The 14,647-nt window shown below is 43.4% G+C and overlaps 1 long non-coding RNA gene across 6 annotated transcripts in view; it reads left to right on the forward strand.

Moving 5' to 3' along the window:
- Positions 1 to 14,400, forward strand: part of LOC122563400 — a 41,917-nt gene extending 27,517 nt beyond the window's left edge. For all 6 annotated transcript variants that reach the window (XR_006315579.1, XR_006315577.1, XR_006315578.1 and 3 more), the window contains 2 exons: positions 9,756 to 9,863; positions 13,717 to 14,400. This is a non-coding gene — a long non-coding RNA (uncharacterized LOC122563400). The remainder of the gene's footprint in view (positions 1 to 9,755; positions 9,864 to 13,716) is intronic.
- Positions 14,401 to 14,647: the final 247 nt, after the last annotated feature.

The following is a 14,647-nucleotide window of genomic DNA, read 5'->3' on the forward strand; positions in this document are numbered from 1 at the left end:
GTGTGAGTGAGACTGAATGTGTGAGTGTGACTGAATGTGTGAGTGTGAGTGTGTGTGTGTGACTGAGTGTACGTGTGACTATGTGTGATTGTGACTGAGTGTGTGTGTGAATGTGACTGAGTGTGTGTGTGAATGTTACTGAGTCTGTGTGTGAGTGTGACTGTGTGTGTGTGAATGTGACTGAGTGTGTGTGTGAGAGTGACTGTGTGTGTGTGTGAGTGTATGTGAGTGTGTGTGATTTTGTGTGGATGTGTGAGTGTGTGTGTGTGAGTGTGAGTCTGATCGAGTGGGGGCTGATTGAGTGGGGGCTGATTGAGTTGGGACTGATCGAATGCGGGCTGATTAAGTCTCACACCAGATTCTGGCCACAATGAGGTAAAAACAGTGACTGTAGATGCTGGAAACCAGATTCTGGATCAGTGGTGCTGGAAGAGCACAGCAGTTCAGGCAGCATCCAAGGAGCAGCAAAATCGTCCTCCACCCTTCAGGCTCTCTGCCTTTATTCCTGATGAAGGGCTTTTGCCCGAAACGTCGATTTTGCTGCTCCTCGGATGCTGCCTGTTGCTGTGCTCTTCCAGCACCACTAATCCAGATTCTGGCCACAATGTGTTTGTCAGACTCTTGGGCTGGATTTTAAAATCCTGCTGCTGGGTTTGAGAGAGGGTGGGCTTGTTAAATATCTTGTATTGGATAATGGCTTGAAAGGATTAATGTTGGGAGAATGTATTGTACGTCACAGACTCTGCTAATGTCATCATAACAGTTTAGGGAGGAAACTCAGAACATCTTGGGACCTTGTAGTTGAAGATACATATCCACACATCTCCCAAATGTCTTAGGAACAGTATCCAACTTTCAAATACATCTTATAATTTAATTACAATTAATTATACCTTATTAAAGATAAGGATCTCTCCACATTTCGACAGGCTTGGAGATCTCCTCTATTCCAGGAAATCCTATTTGTCCTTAGACCCAGACGAGGGAAGAGGCTGGTACCAGCTCATTTCTGCTTGTGGTAGTTGGCATCACAACACACATTTCTCTCTCCACAGATGCTGCCAGACTTGCTGAGTTTCTCCACACGTCTCTGGTTTTGTTTGTGATTGGGGGTCTTGCTTTTCTCTTTCTCACACTCTCTCTCTCTCACACACACTCACTCATTCTTCATAGAATGGAAACACATCCTTCAGCCCAACAAGTCCATATCGACCCTCTGACGAGTCATCCACCAGACCCATTCCCCCTACCCTATATTTGCCCATGACTAATGCATCTCACCTACACATCCCTGAACATTGTGGGCAATTTAGCATGGCCAATCCACCCTAACGTGCACATCTTTGGACTGCGTTTTCTCTCTCTCTCCCCCAGTAGATGAATTCTGCTGTGATTATGGACTGGGTGAATCTCAGTCTGTTGGATGTAGCATGTGATTCCTGACATTCCCTTAACTGTAAGTCAATGCAGCCATTGTGATTTGAATACAGAATAAACAAGAGATTCATCACTTAAGAATAGACAGAGTTCAACAATCGAACAACCCCAGAGTCATTGAAGTTAGAGGGAGCAGGAAGAATTCCAAATTACTGAGACAAGACAACCCTCTCATGCAATACTCAAACTGTGTCTAAAACAGCTAGATAAATAATTAATAGCTGTTTCCATTGCAGCAGGGGCCTGGCTGACATGGCATTCATGTAATGATGACAGGAGCATAGCCTGTTTCCCAGGGATCTCCTCAGTGATACCAAAATAATTCACCTCATCCCTGGGATGCAGGGCTTATCTTATGAAGATAGCTTGGACAGATAGGTCCTATGTCCTCTCGACTTCGGAAGAATGAGAGGTGATCTTATTGAAACATAAGATCCTGAGGGGACTGGACATGGTGGATATCCAGCATAAATTACCTCCTGTGGGGGAGACTGAAACTAGGGGACTCCCTTTCAGAATAAGGGGTCTCTCTTTTAAGATGGTCAGGGAGAAATATTTTCCATCAGCAGGTCCTCAGAGTGTGGATTTCTCTTCCCTCGAAGGTAGTAGTGCCTGAGTCTTTAAATTAATCAAGGCTGTTCGATAGACAAAGGGGTTAAGGGTAACAGGTGCTGACAGGAAACTGGAGCTGAGATTGCAAACAGATCAGCTGTGACCGTATAGAAAAGTGGGGCAGGCTGAATGGGCTGAATGGCATCCTCCTGCTCCTCCCTTCCTGTCAAAAACAACTCAGAAGCTGGGAGCCTTGATTTGAGCCCATTGTTGCACATTGGTGGATTAATGTTATTTTCCTTATATCAGAGATTACATTTTTCTAAATGTCTTTGCATAATCTAAATAGATTTTTGCAATTAGATCAAACCATCCTTTGTTAAGTATGGTTTAATAATTAGACTCTCATGTTTTTCTACCATTGTTGTACATCTCTGATGGAATAACTGCCTAGGGCAGTCAAAGGCAGTCCCATCTTTCAATATTTTGTTACAATTCTTGAGACAAGTTTTTAACCTGAATTGTGAGCCCCTTTCGGTCATGGTTGGCCTCGTTGTTCTGGCTTTCTGTTTCCCTGAAGCAATGTCACTTGTGACTGAAGAGCCCGATGCTGGAGTGACAGTCCCGGTCGCAGAGGTCACATCTGTGTGTTGTCATTGATCTGCTCGAGCTGCTGCCCTCCTCCCTGCGTGCCCACTTGTCTGCTGTAGTGCTCTTCAGCTTCTTTTCCCCTGTTTTGGGATATTGGTTCAGGGTGCTTCTCCAACTCATGCGGTCAGCTACAAGCCTTTCCCAGGACTCCATAACAATGGAGTCAAGCGCCTTCATGTCCTGTATGCAGACATCCTTGTAGCACTGCTGGGGACGCCCAGTGGGTCTCTTTCTGGATATGAGTTCTCCCTAGAGGATATCCTTTGGGACGCAGCCATCCTCCATGTGGTGGACGTGGCCCAGCCAGCACAGTCTCTGCTGCCTGAGCAGGGTGTACATGCTGGGAAGGCCAGCGCGAGATAGGACCGCTGCATTGCACACTCTATCTTACCAGGATACGCGGATACTCAAGTGGAAGATGTTCAGTTTTCTCTCCTGTCTGGCAAATGGAGTCCACGTTTCACTGCCATACAGCAGTGTGCTTATGATGCAGGCATTGTAGACTGACATTTTAGTCTTCACTGTCAGCTTGGGATTTGTCCATACTTGAGTCATGAGGTGAGCAGGAGTTGAGGCTGCTTTCTCAATCCTCTTGTCAATCTGTGTGCCCAAGGAGAGGTTGTCAGTGATGGTGGAGCCAGGGTACATAAACTGATGGATGACATTCAGTGCGGCTTCCGAGTTAAAAGGTCAACAATAGACCTTCACCAACTGCAGGAGAAGGGTAGAGAACAGAAAATGCTCCTGTATGTTGCCTTCATCGACCTCACCAAGGCATTCGACCTGGTCAGCAGAAATGGCCTTTTCAAAGTTTCTCCTGATGATCAGCTGCCCTCTGAAACTGCTGAGCATAATCGAATCCTTCCACAGTAACATGAAGGAGACAGTGCAGTTCAACAGCAGCTCTTCTGAGCCCTTCAACATCCGCAGTGGCATCCTTGCTCCCACACTCATAGAGTCATAGAGATGTACAGCACGGAAACAGACCCTTCAGTCCAACCCATCCATGCCAACCAGATATCCCAACCCAATCTAGTCCCACCTGCCAGCACCCGGCCCATATCCCTCCAAACCCTTCCTATTCATATACCCATCCAGATGCCTTTTAAATGTTGCAATTGGACCAGCCTCCACCACTTCCTCTGGCAGCTCATTTCATACCTGTACTACCCTCTGTGTGAAAAAGTTGCCCCTTAGATCTCTTTTATATCTTTCCCCTCTCACCCTAAATCATGCCCTCTAGGTCTGAACTCCCCGACCCCAGGGAAAAGATTTTGCCTATTTATCCTATCCGTGCCCATCATGATTTTATAAACATCTATAAAGGTCACTCCTCCACCTCTGACGCTCCAGGGAAAACAGCCCCTGGCCTATTCAACCTCTCCCTATAGTTAAAATCCTCCAGCCCTGGCAACATCCTTGTAAATCTTTTCTGAACCCTTTCAAGTTTCACAACCACCTTCCAATAGGAAGGAGACCAGAATTGCACGCAATATTCCAACAGTGGCCTAACCCATGCCCTGTACAGCCACAACATGACCTCCCAACTCCTGTACTCAATACTCTGACCAATAAAGGAAAGCATACCAAACGCCCACTTCTCAGCCCATTGGCCCATCTGGTCAAGATCCTGTTGTAATCTGAGGTAACCCTCTTTGCTATCCACTCCACCTGCAATTTTGGTGTCATCTGCAAACTTGTCATCCAAATCATTTATAGACTCTTTGGGATTTTTTTTTTTGCCGTTCTCCTGAAACACGCCTTTAGCGCCACAATGGAGGGGATTTACCTACCCACTAGATCAACTTGGCTTGCCTCAGAGGCAAGGCAAAAGTCCATGCGGCACTCATCAGGGACATGCTGTTTACCGATGATGCTGCAGTTATAACACACACCCAGCAGGAACTCCAGACACTGATGGACTGCCTCTCTCACACGTACAAGGATTCTGGGCTGACTATAGCCTGAAGAAGATGAACGTCCTGGGACAGGACACAGAGGCACCGCCGGTCATTACCATCTCTGAACACGAACGAAACTGAATTAGTAACTGCAAAGATTTAGTGAGCAGTTATTCGCTGATCTTAAATCCATCTTTGACACCAAAAGACAATTGGCTAGCCATTATCCCAATGTAATGTTGGTGTTGGGGATTGTGAGATACTTTACTTCCTCACACGGCCTTCTACTAGCTTAGCCCTGACTGGAAGAGATTCCCAAAAAAGGAAAAGGCATTTAAAATCTTGCTCACTGAAAATGGTCACAGACAAAACAGAAAGTGTTGCATTTACATAATGCCTGTCCCAACCATCGCATGTCTCAAAGATATTTGCAGCCAATTTGCTAACAACAAGCTCTGAAAAACAGCAACGTGATAATGATTAGGGAATCTGCTTCTCTTTTTGGCAATGTTATTTAATGCACAGTATTGACCAGGAGAACTCACTAAGTTGGCTCTGCTGCAGAGCAGTGCCCCTGAGATTGCAAACTCATTTTAATATCTCATCTGAAACACGGTACCTGCAACTGACAATGCAGTATTTCTTCAGTGAGCTGGATGACTAGCCTTGATCTGTGTTCACATTAAATGTGGGCCTTGAACCCACAGCTTTGTCTGAAGAAATGAGAGAAAACTGACTGAACCACAAATTGCAAAGCAATGGTTCATATCACCCTGTTCTTCCTGAGCTTATTTTGTTTTGCTTTTTTGCATCAGTGCTAAAGGTTTACCACAGGAATCCTGACCGGAGGTATTGTCCAATCATATGATGAGGAACAATGGCTGACAGAACCTCAGTGACTGGATCCTCACAGAGGGCTGAGGGCACAGCTCCATCTCAGAATAAAATGCTCCGTGGGATACAGGGGGTCACTTTCTCACAAGGGCAACATTTCCAGGACAGACAGCACCAACAGTCAGAAACAGGATCCTATTCCTTAAAGAAGGAAAGAAGATGAAAAAAGAAACAAAGTGAGATACAGCATGTGATTGGTTCAGAAGCTCCTGAATCAGGGGCCCTCTCTGTTGATAGAGTTGGGTATGATTGAAATGTTGGTTATATTTTATGGACATTGGGAGTGTGTATTTGTACACATTGTGGAAAGGTGCCCTGTTTGGGGAACCGTGACCCAGCTTTGATATTGGATGTTAATGGGTGTCAGATATAGGATGGAAACTGCCTGCACCAGGTGTGAGTTGCTCTGCGTGGCATTGTATTGGGAAAAAGCAGGTGATGTGATCTCCCTAGATCCTGCAAGAAAAAAAATCTGCAATGAAATATAATAGCCAACAACATGCTCAAACAACAGCTGTGCAACTTCTGGCAAATGCTTTGGAACAGAACTCCTAATGTAATTTACCTGTAACCGAGCCAATTATTCCACTATTCTTTTGTAATTTGGAGCTGTTTCTAAATGTCATTGAATAACAGATAAAAATATTAATGATAGAAGGAAAACAGCAAATAATTCACCCTGTACATGATACTTCAGTGCACTGTATTATGTAACTTTTCTAAATTGATCAGAATCTTCTCATTGTGGTTTTTAAAGATTATATTTTTGCTGTACAAGTGGTGAAGACATGTGAATGTGCATCATATTTAGACTGAAGTGAATACACTCATCAAATGGATCTGATGTGGTGTAGAACACAGAGGAAGAAGATGTTCTCTGCTGTTTTTAGGTAAACATTTCCTATCCAGCTGGATAATTTTACAGCCGTTACCAAACAGAAAGCTCCCCCCTCCCTTCTGGTCCTATGTCTAAATACAAATTTCCATTATTTAACTAGGTGCAATATTGACAGGTTACAACGATAGTCTGAATCATTTTTGAAGAAACCAAGTTACTGGAGGATGTTTGATTGGATTTTATGGTGGCAACATTTAAAACAATTTAAATATGTTCTCAGACCTTGCTGGCGTAGTGCACTCGTAATCAAGCCCCACTATTCCCAGAGTCATCACGAAAGTTAAAGATTTTATAAATGTACTTAAAATTCCCTAATTTACCTCTTCTTTCTGGCTCAGGTTAACAGAAAGCTTGAACCCAGTTTCTGCACTTCACAATTTGATAGAAACTCTTTATTGTACAGGTAAACAACTATGAGCTGTTGACATAAAATTGTCAATCTCTACTTAAAATTGTCAGTCCCTTCAACATGTATACACACACACACTCACACACACACACACACACACACACTCACACACACACACACACTCTCACACACACACACACTCACACACACACACTCACACACACACACTCACACACACTCACACACACACACACACTCACACTCACACACGTGTGTTATGGGTGAAGGATAAACTAGAAGGGCAGTTGAATGGTCCCAATTCAGTGTTGGCTGAAGTTATTCATCTGTTTGTCAGGACTTGCTGCTTGTTGACCTCTCTTATCCAGCTGTTCTTCCACTTCCTTTCAAGAGGCGCAAAGAGACTTGTTCACAAATTTAAAAAAGATCTCTGACTTATTGATTAAAAGTCACAGCTTTCAGCAATTGTTGAGGGAAATGGAATTACCTTTTGCCGAGCTTTAGACATTTTTCACAGCAGAGAAAAAGAACACCGTGTGTCCTACTGGACGTCCAAAGACATCAGACTATATCGTTCAAACCCACAAGCTGTTCAGCTCCCCAGGAGCCAATCACAGTTATTGGCAGGCAGTAGGCCTTTTTCATCCCCAACTTGTCACTACACCCCCCCAGATCAATCTAGTGCTGCCTAAATCTCACATTGTGCACAGCCCCTTGGCAGCAGTCTGCCTGCAGTAAGCTGTCCCACTGCCTGAAGATGCTAGGATACAGTGTCAACAAAATTTACTATAAATGTTTTCAACAAAAGCACAGACATTCCTTCAACAGTCTTTTTGTATAAATAGTCCTTTTACACTTAGCTTACAATCAAAAATACTGAAAATTAAAAAAGAAACACTTGTTACAACATTGCCATGCAAGTACACTGCCAGGTTTATCGAATGAGATCAGTATTAGTTGCTGCGGTGTATGGAGCTGCGGTGTATGGAGCTGCGGTGTATGGAGCTGCGGTGTATGGAGCTGCTCATGCCTCTATCTCACCAATAAAGCCACGTGTATTCACTATATGCTACTGTTTTGAGGTCTTTGCTACAGGAAATTCTGAATTTCTATCAGTCAGACAAAGTAAATGAAGAAGTGGGAAGAACAAGGATTTTCTCTTAAAGCATTTACCTGACGGTCCATCCCACCTGATGTCACTGGGTCATTGGTCATGCCAGGGTCAGCCACAAACGCCAGAGACCACGTCTGTCTATGGCACTGAAAGACCAAGTTTAAATCACTGGTATTTTTACTCATTGCGGATGTGGAATGCCACAAGTTGGTATTTAAATGAACAGATGCACGTTCCTCGGTATATAGTTGGATGTTAGATGGATTGCAAAGTGTATACCTTCAGCATTCAACTGAGAAAAGGAGAGTCAGAACTGTAGAAAAAACGAGTCTGCTCAAATGCTTAAAATATTCAGATGACTTATGTAACTAAAAGGTTTTTTTCAATGTCTGAATAATATTTATACTTAACAGTGATTAAAATTGACAGTCTTTGCAGTTAATGTGTTTTTAAAGAGGCCTTGCGCCCAGCCCTGTGGGAGGTTTCTGATATGATCATTGCGTTTATACATTAATTGATCACTGTACTCAAAGATCAATGTAACGTTTATAGTTGGAGTTAAAGTCACATGCAAAATACAGGAAGCAATTCAAATAATGTTTCTTCCTCCTCTTCCTGACCTTTCTGGGCTGAGAAATAGCAAATGGAGTTTAATATAGATAAGTATGAGGTCTTGCATTTTGGAAAGTCAGATCAAGGTAGGAATCTCATTGTGAATGGTAGGATTTAAGGAACAGTAGAGTCATAAAGTCATAGAGATGTACAGCTTGGAAACAGACCCTTCGGTCCAACCTGTCCATGCCGACCAGATATCCCAACCCAATCTAGTCCCACCTGCTAGCACCCAGCCCATATCCCTCCAAACCCTTCCTATTCATATACCCATCCAAATGCCTCTTAAATGTTGCAATTGTACCAGCCTCCACCACATCCTCTGGCAGCTCATTCCATACACATACCACCCTCTGTTTTAAAAAGTTGCCCTTTAGGTCTCTTTTATATCTTTCCCCTCTCACCCTAAACCTATGCCCTCTAGTTCTGAACTCCCCGACCCCTGGGAAAAGGACTTTGTCTTATTTATCCTATCCATGCCCCTCATAATTTTGTAAACCTCTATAAGGTCACCCCTCAGCCTCCGACGCTCCAGGGAAAACAGCCCCAACCTGTTCAGCCTCTCCCTGTAGCTCAGATCCTCCAACCTGGCAACATCCTTGTAAATCTTTTCTGAATCCTTTCAAGTTTCACAACATCTTTCCGATAGGAGGGAGACCAGAATTGCACACAATATTCCAACAGTGGCCTAACCAATGTCCTGTACAGTCGCAACATGACCTCCCAACTCCTGTACTCAATACTCTGACCAATAAAGGAAAGCATACCAAACGCCTAGTGGAACAGTGGGAACTTGAGCAGTTCTCTGAAAGTAGAATCCCTGGTAGACAGGGCAAGGCTTTTGACACCCTGGCCTTTATCAGTCAAGGCACTGAGTATACAAGCTGAGAAGTTATGCTGCAGTTATACAGGACCTTGGTGAGGCCACACTTGGAGTATTGTGTTCAGTTTCGGTCACCATACTATGGGAAGGATATTAGTAAACTGGAAAGAATGCCAAAGGAATTTACAAAGATGTTGCCAGGACTCAACGGTCTGAGTTATAGGGTGAGGTTGGACAAGCTAGGACTTTTTTCTTTACAGCATAGGAGACTGGGGGGAGGGATCTTATCGAGGTGTATAAAAGCATGAGGGGCACGGGTAGGGTGAATGCACTCAGTCTTTTTCCCAGGGTGGGGAATCGAGGACTAGAGGGCATTAGTTTAAGGTTAGAGGGAAAAGAACAAATGGGAACCTGAGGGGCAACTATTTTACACGGAGGGTGGGACACATATGGAATGAGCTGCTGCTCCTAATTCTTGTCTTCTCTCTTTTGTCACATTTGACTAGATGGTCAACTACAAGCAGAATAAAACTGTTAGTGAGATCCCGCTTGCTGTGGGTGTCCAGTGAATACCATAGTCAAGCGCTTGGCTGCATCCTGAGGGTCTCCACACTGTAAGTAATCTAATCTAATCCTCAATCAAAGCTCCTATGTGTACCTTCCAGAACCAAGCACCAGAAAGGGCTAACATTAATATCTACTTCACCACGCCCCCTACCCCCCCCCCCCCACCCCTCAATCCGGTAACACACACAAACTGGGACCCCACTGAATACCCACCGTACATGCTCCACTCTCCACCACCCACTGCCTGAATTTTCCTTAATTTTCAAAAGTATACTTTATTCCCAAAAATACCTTGATATGAATATACACTCCCTCATGCAGTCCGGTTCTGGACAGTAACATGTGAAAGTATAGGAGTTTGATTCTATCCAATAAACAAACCCAAGACATTTCTTCTTGGTAAAAGACTATATTTACGTATATAGGGCACCACAGTAGCTCAGTGATTAGCACTGCTGCCTCACAGCTCCAGAGATGTGTGGTTTGATTCCACCCTCAGGCTGTGTGGAGTTTGCACATTCTCCCCGTGTCTGTGTGGGTTTCCTCTGGGTGCTCTGGTTTCCTCCCACAGTCCAAAGATGTGCAGGTTTGGTGGATTGGCCATGGGAAAATCCAGGATGACAGGGATAGGATAGGCGGCATGGGTCTGGGTGGGATGCTCTTTGAAATGTTGGTGTGGACTTGATGGGCTGAATGGTCTGTTTCCAGACTATAGGGATTCTATGATAACCTGTACATGAGGCACCATGTACTGAATGGACCCCCATTTAATTATGGGAAAGAGACCTCAGATGGTGGTCTTTCCCACTATGCCTTGGCGGCAGCTGCCCCAAGCTTCAGTGCGTCCCTCAGCACATAGTCCTGGAACCTGGGATGTGCTGTCTGCAACACTCAGTCAGGGTTAACTCTTTACACTGGAAGACCAACAGGTTTTGGAAAGAATAAAGAGTACCTTTCACTGAGTCGATGGCTCTCCAGGCTCAGTCAGACTGTCCTGATTGAGGTGAACAAGCAGCATAGCCTACACTTTGAATGTTGGAGCTTGATACGTGTGGCTGTATACTGAATCAGTTAGTGGAATCAATCTACACTTTTACCCTGCTGGGACTGGCTGGAGAGGTATTAAATGAAACAACGTCGTTGTGAGATGTAAGCATTGTCTAAATTGTAAGCTTGTTTTTAGCTCTTCAGGGAATAAGAATAAAACTTTACCAGAAAATCAGTAACAATCTGATCATAAACAAATTGTCAGTGAAGGATAAAAATCTCATCAATTAGTTTTACTCCGTGATTTCCATGTGCACTTATAAAATAATCTTCAGGTACCAAAAGATCTTGGTAATAAATTTACAAGAACACTTTCCAGGCTAGTCTTGTGCTTTCATCAGTTACAATGAATCTGTTCTTCCTCCCATTTAAGCACTGAATAACACTGAAGACCTTGAAGATAACGTGTGATGCATTAGAGAAAGAATGTCCTGATGAAACATTCTCTAATAGTTTGTCGATAAGGTGGGAACAGGCATCTTTACAATGTAGCAGAACTTCGTAATAAGTGAACAGAAGTTTCAAAGCTGAAGGTTCTTGGATCTAAGCTGCCACAGAATTCAGACTGGATCAGTCAACAGTGGATTTCCAGACTATAGCAAGGGACTTGCAATCACACATCCTCAGGAATATTCTGAAGAATTCATTCTCAGTTTAATGAGCAGATAATATGATCCATAGAAGATCCCAGGTACCATTGGCTGGCCAGAAGGCTTACAATGGTACGAGAGGGAAAGAGAGGGGTGTAATGCTCAAAATAAATGCTCATATGACAGTCTGAATAATTAATGACATTCAAGCTTGTTCATTTGAATTATCTGACCATTTATTCTTTTCAAAATCTAAACTCATTCTTTTAGTAGTTCGATTATCTTATTGTAAATAAATGGTATTGACTGTATGAGTTTACTTTCAGGTTTTTTGTCACTGCTATAACCTCTGAGGAACATTAATGCCTGGGTAGAGAAAGGCTACTGGCAGCTTTTGTGAGGAAATTTTAGGAGATTGGGAGAATCGGTAGAAATTACTGGTGCACACCTTGGCACTGAAGTTGGTATTTCATTGTCATATCAGGCTGAGCATGTTATTTTTAAAAACAGGGTGACATTCTAGCAAGAACATCTTTGGGATGTAATCAGCTGATAATTCCAAAACACTTGCACTTAACAAAAGTTGGAGAATTTCCAACCAATCCTTAAAGTTTTGCATAATTCATTCATAGGATGATCACATTGCTGGGTTGGTCAGCACTTATTGCCCAGAGGCCAGTTAAGGGTCAACTCCATTGCCCTGGTCCTGGAGTCACATGTAGGCCAGATCAGGTAAGGATGGCAGCTTCATTCCATAAACAACATTCGGGAATAAGATGGATTTTTCTGAAAATTGATTCATGGTCATCATTAGAATCTTTTTCCAGATGTTTATGGAACTCAAATTCCACCACCCACCATGGTAGGATTTGAACCCAGGATGTTACCTTGGTCTCTAGATTAACAATATAGTGATAATACCACTAGGCCAGTGTACAGGTCTCCAGGTTAGAATACTCATGAACTCAGTCAAATATTCAACTTTGAGGTGACAACCTGTATTGTGAAACCTTGCTTCTTGAAACCAGTCAGATGTATTGCTGAAAATAATAAGAATACATTGAGATGGACTGATACATTTACCTGTTCAATCATGAGGCACTGTATCATTGTTCTGGGTGCTATTCAAAGAAAGCAAAGTTCTAATGGTGGAGAAGGTGCAGGGAGGAATGGCTTGTCAAGGCTCCTTTGAAAGCACCTTCTAAACCCATGATGTCCACCACCTTGGAGGACAAAGGCAGCAGATACCTGAGAGCACTACCTGGAGCACTTTCCCTCTAAGTCACACCATCATCTATAATTGGCTCTTCCTTCATTGTCATTGGTTCAAAATCCTGGAGCTCCCACACCAGCAGCATTGTGGGTGTATCTGTACCAGAATGCACTGCAGCGGTTCAAGGCACCAGCCTACCATCTGCTCCAGGGCAATTAAAGATGAACAAGCCTGGTCAACATCTCTCCAATCCTTCGGACAAATTTACAGAAGTGATTCAAAAGGGGTGAGCAAGGATTTTTTAAAAAACTCCATCTCTCAGTCAAAGAGAGATCAGTGAAAGAAGGTCTCATTAAGGAAATGGAATGCTAAAATTTCAAATGCTAAAAATGTTTGAATGGGATAAACTCATAATATGACTTTAAATTGAGTTAGGAGATGTAGCTGGAGGTCATGTGTATAAAGTCATAAAAAACAAAAATATATTGATGTCAGAAAAAATGTCCTCACCCTCAGTGTGATAACTGTCTGAAATTACCATGTTGCATTTGGTAGAGACCCTGATATAGAGTCATAGAGATATACAGCACAGAAACTTTGGTCCAACTCGTCCATGCCGACCAGATATCCCAACCCAATCTAGTCCCATTTGCCAGCACCCGGCCCATATCCCTCCAAACCCTTCCTATTCATATACCCTTCCAGATGCCTTTTAAATGTTGCAATTGTACCAGCCTCCATCACTTCCTCTGGCAGCTCATTCCATACACGTACCACCCTCTGTGTGAAAACGTTGCCCCTTAAATTGCTTTTATATCTTTCCCCTCTCACCCGAAATCTCTGCCCTCCAGTTCTGGACTCATCTTGAGATCTGCATTCCAGCTTTAAGTTCAGAAGTTAGACTAGGAATCCCAGATGTCAGGCTCCCAGACTTTCCTGGGTATTTTTTTTATTGGACAGAATGCTGCACTTTCTCAGTAAAAAGGAAGGGGACCTCTATAAGTTTCCTTATCCCTGTATTTGATCCAGATCTCTGATTATTTATTACAGATACCAAAGCTTTTTCAAGAAGTGGATCATTGGTTCAGAATCTAATACGTTTCCAGGGATCTCGCAAACCCTTCCTCATGAGAACAATGGTTGAAACATTCTACAGCCCCTCCTGACTGATGGATAGTCGTTATATTTCTCCAGTCCCAAACCAACTGGTGAAGAATCAGACTGGACATTAACACTTTTCTTGATAATGGATTTAATTACAGCAAGCATCATCAAATACACCTCGATCCGACTGACAAACCCATTGCCCCAGCGCTGAATCTTTATAATGTTTGTAAAAATCCAAATCAACATGAATTAAAGACAGAAATGATGCCAGGAAGTAATTTTCACTTTAATTTGTCAAAGAGGATACAAATCACATAATCACAAGTGACAGTCCCTTAAAGGGTCACTTGTATCAAAGAAAATTTCATATGGAAACATACCATTCCGCCTCGGGACCCTACAACCACACAGGATCAATGTGGATTTCACCAATTTCCTCATTTCCCCTCCCCCTAACTTATCCCAGTCCCAGGCCTCCAACTCGGCACCACCCTCCTGACCTGTCCATCACCTTTCTAATCTATCTGCTCCAACCCCTTGTCTGACCTAGCACCCTCTCCCTCAGCTTCATCGACCTATAGCATTCCCAGCTACCTTCCCCACAGCCTCATCTCCCTCCCATTTACCTCTCCACCCCCTTGGCCCACAAGCCTCATTCCTGGTGACGGGCTTACGCTCAAAACATCGATTCTCCTGCTCCTCAGATACTGCCTGACCTGCTGTGCTTTTTCAGCATCACACTCTCAACAATTTAAATTAAAGTTTGGTCGTGGGGCTGGTGACACATTGCAGTCTCTCCAGGTTACACCAGTCACATTAAGCTTCAAGAATACCAGAGATAGTAGACTCTTTCTTCAGATCGTTTTAGAAAACT

Source organism: Chiloscyllium plagiosum, chromosome 27, assembly GCF_004010195.1.
Source record: "Chiloscyllium plagiosum isolate BGI_BamShark_2017 chromosome 27, ASM401019v2, whole genome shotgun sequence".
NCBI classification, from domain to species: domain Eukaryota; kingdom Metazoa; phylum Chordata; class Chondrichthyes; order Orectolobiformes; family Hemiscylliidae; genus Chiloscyllium; species Chiloscyllium plagiosum.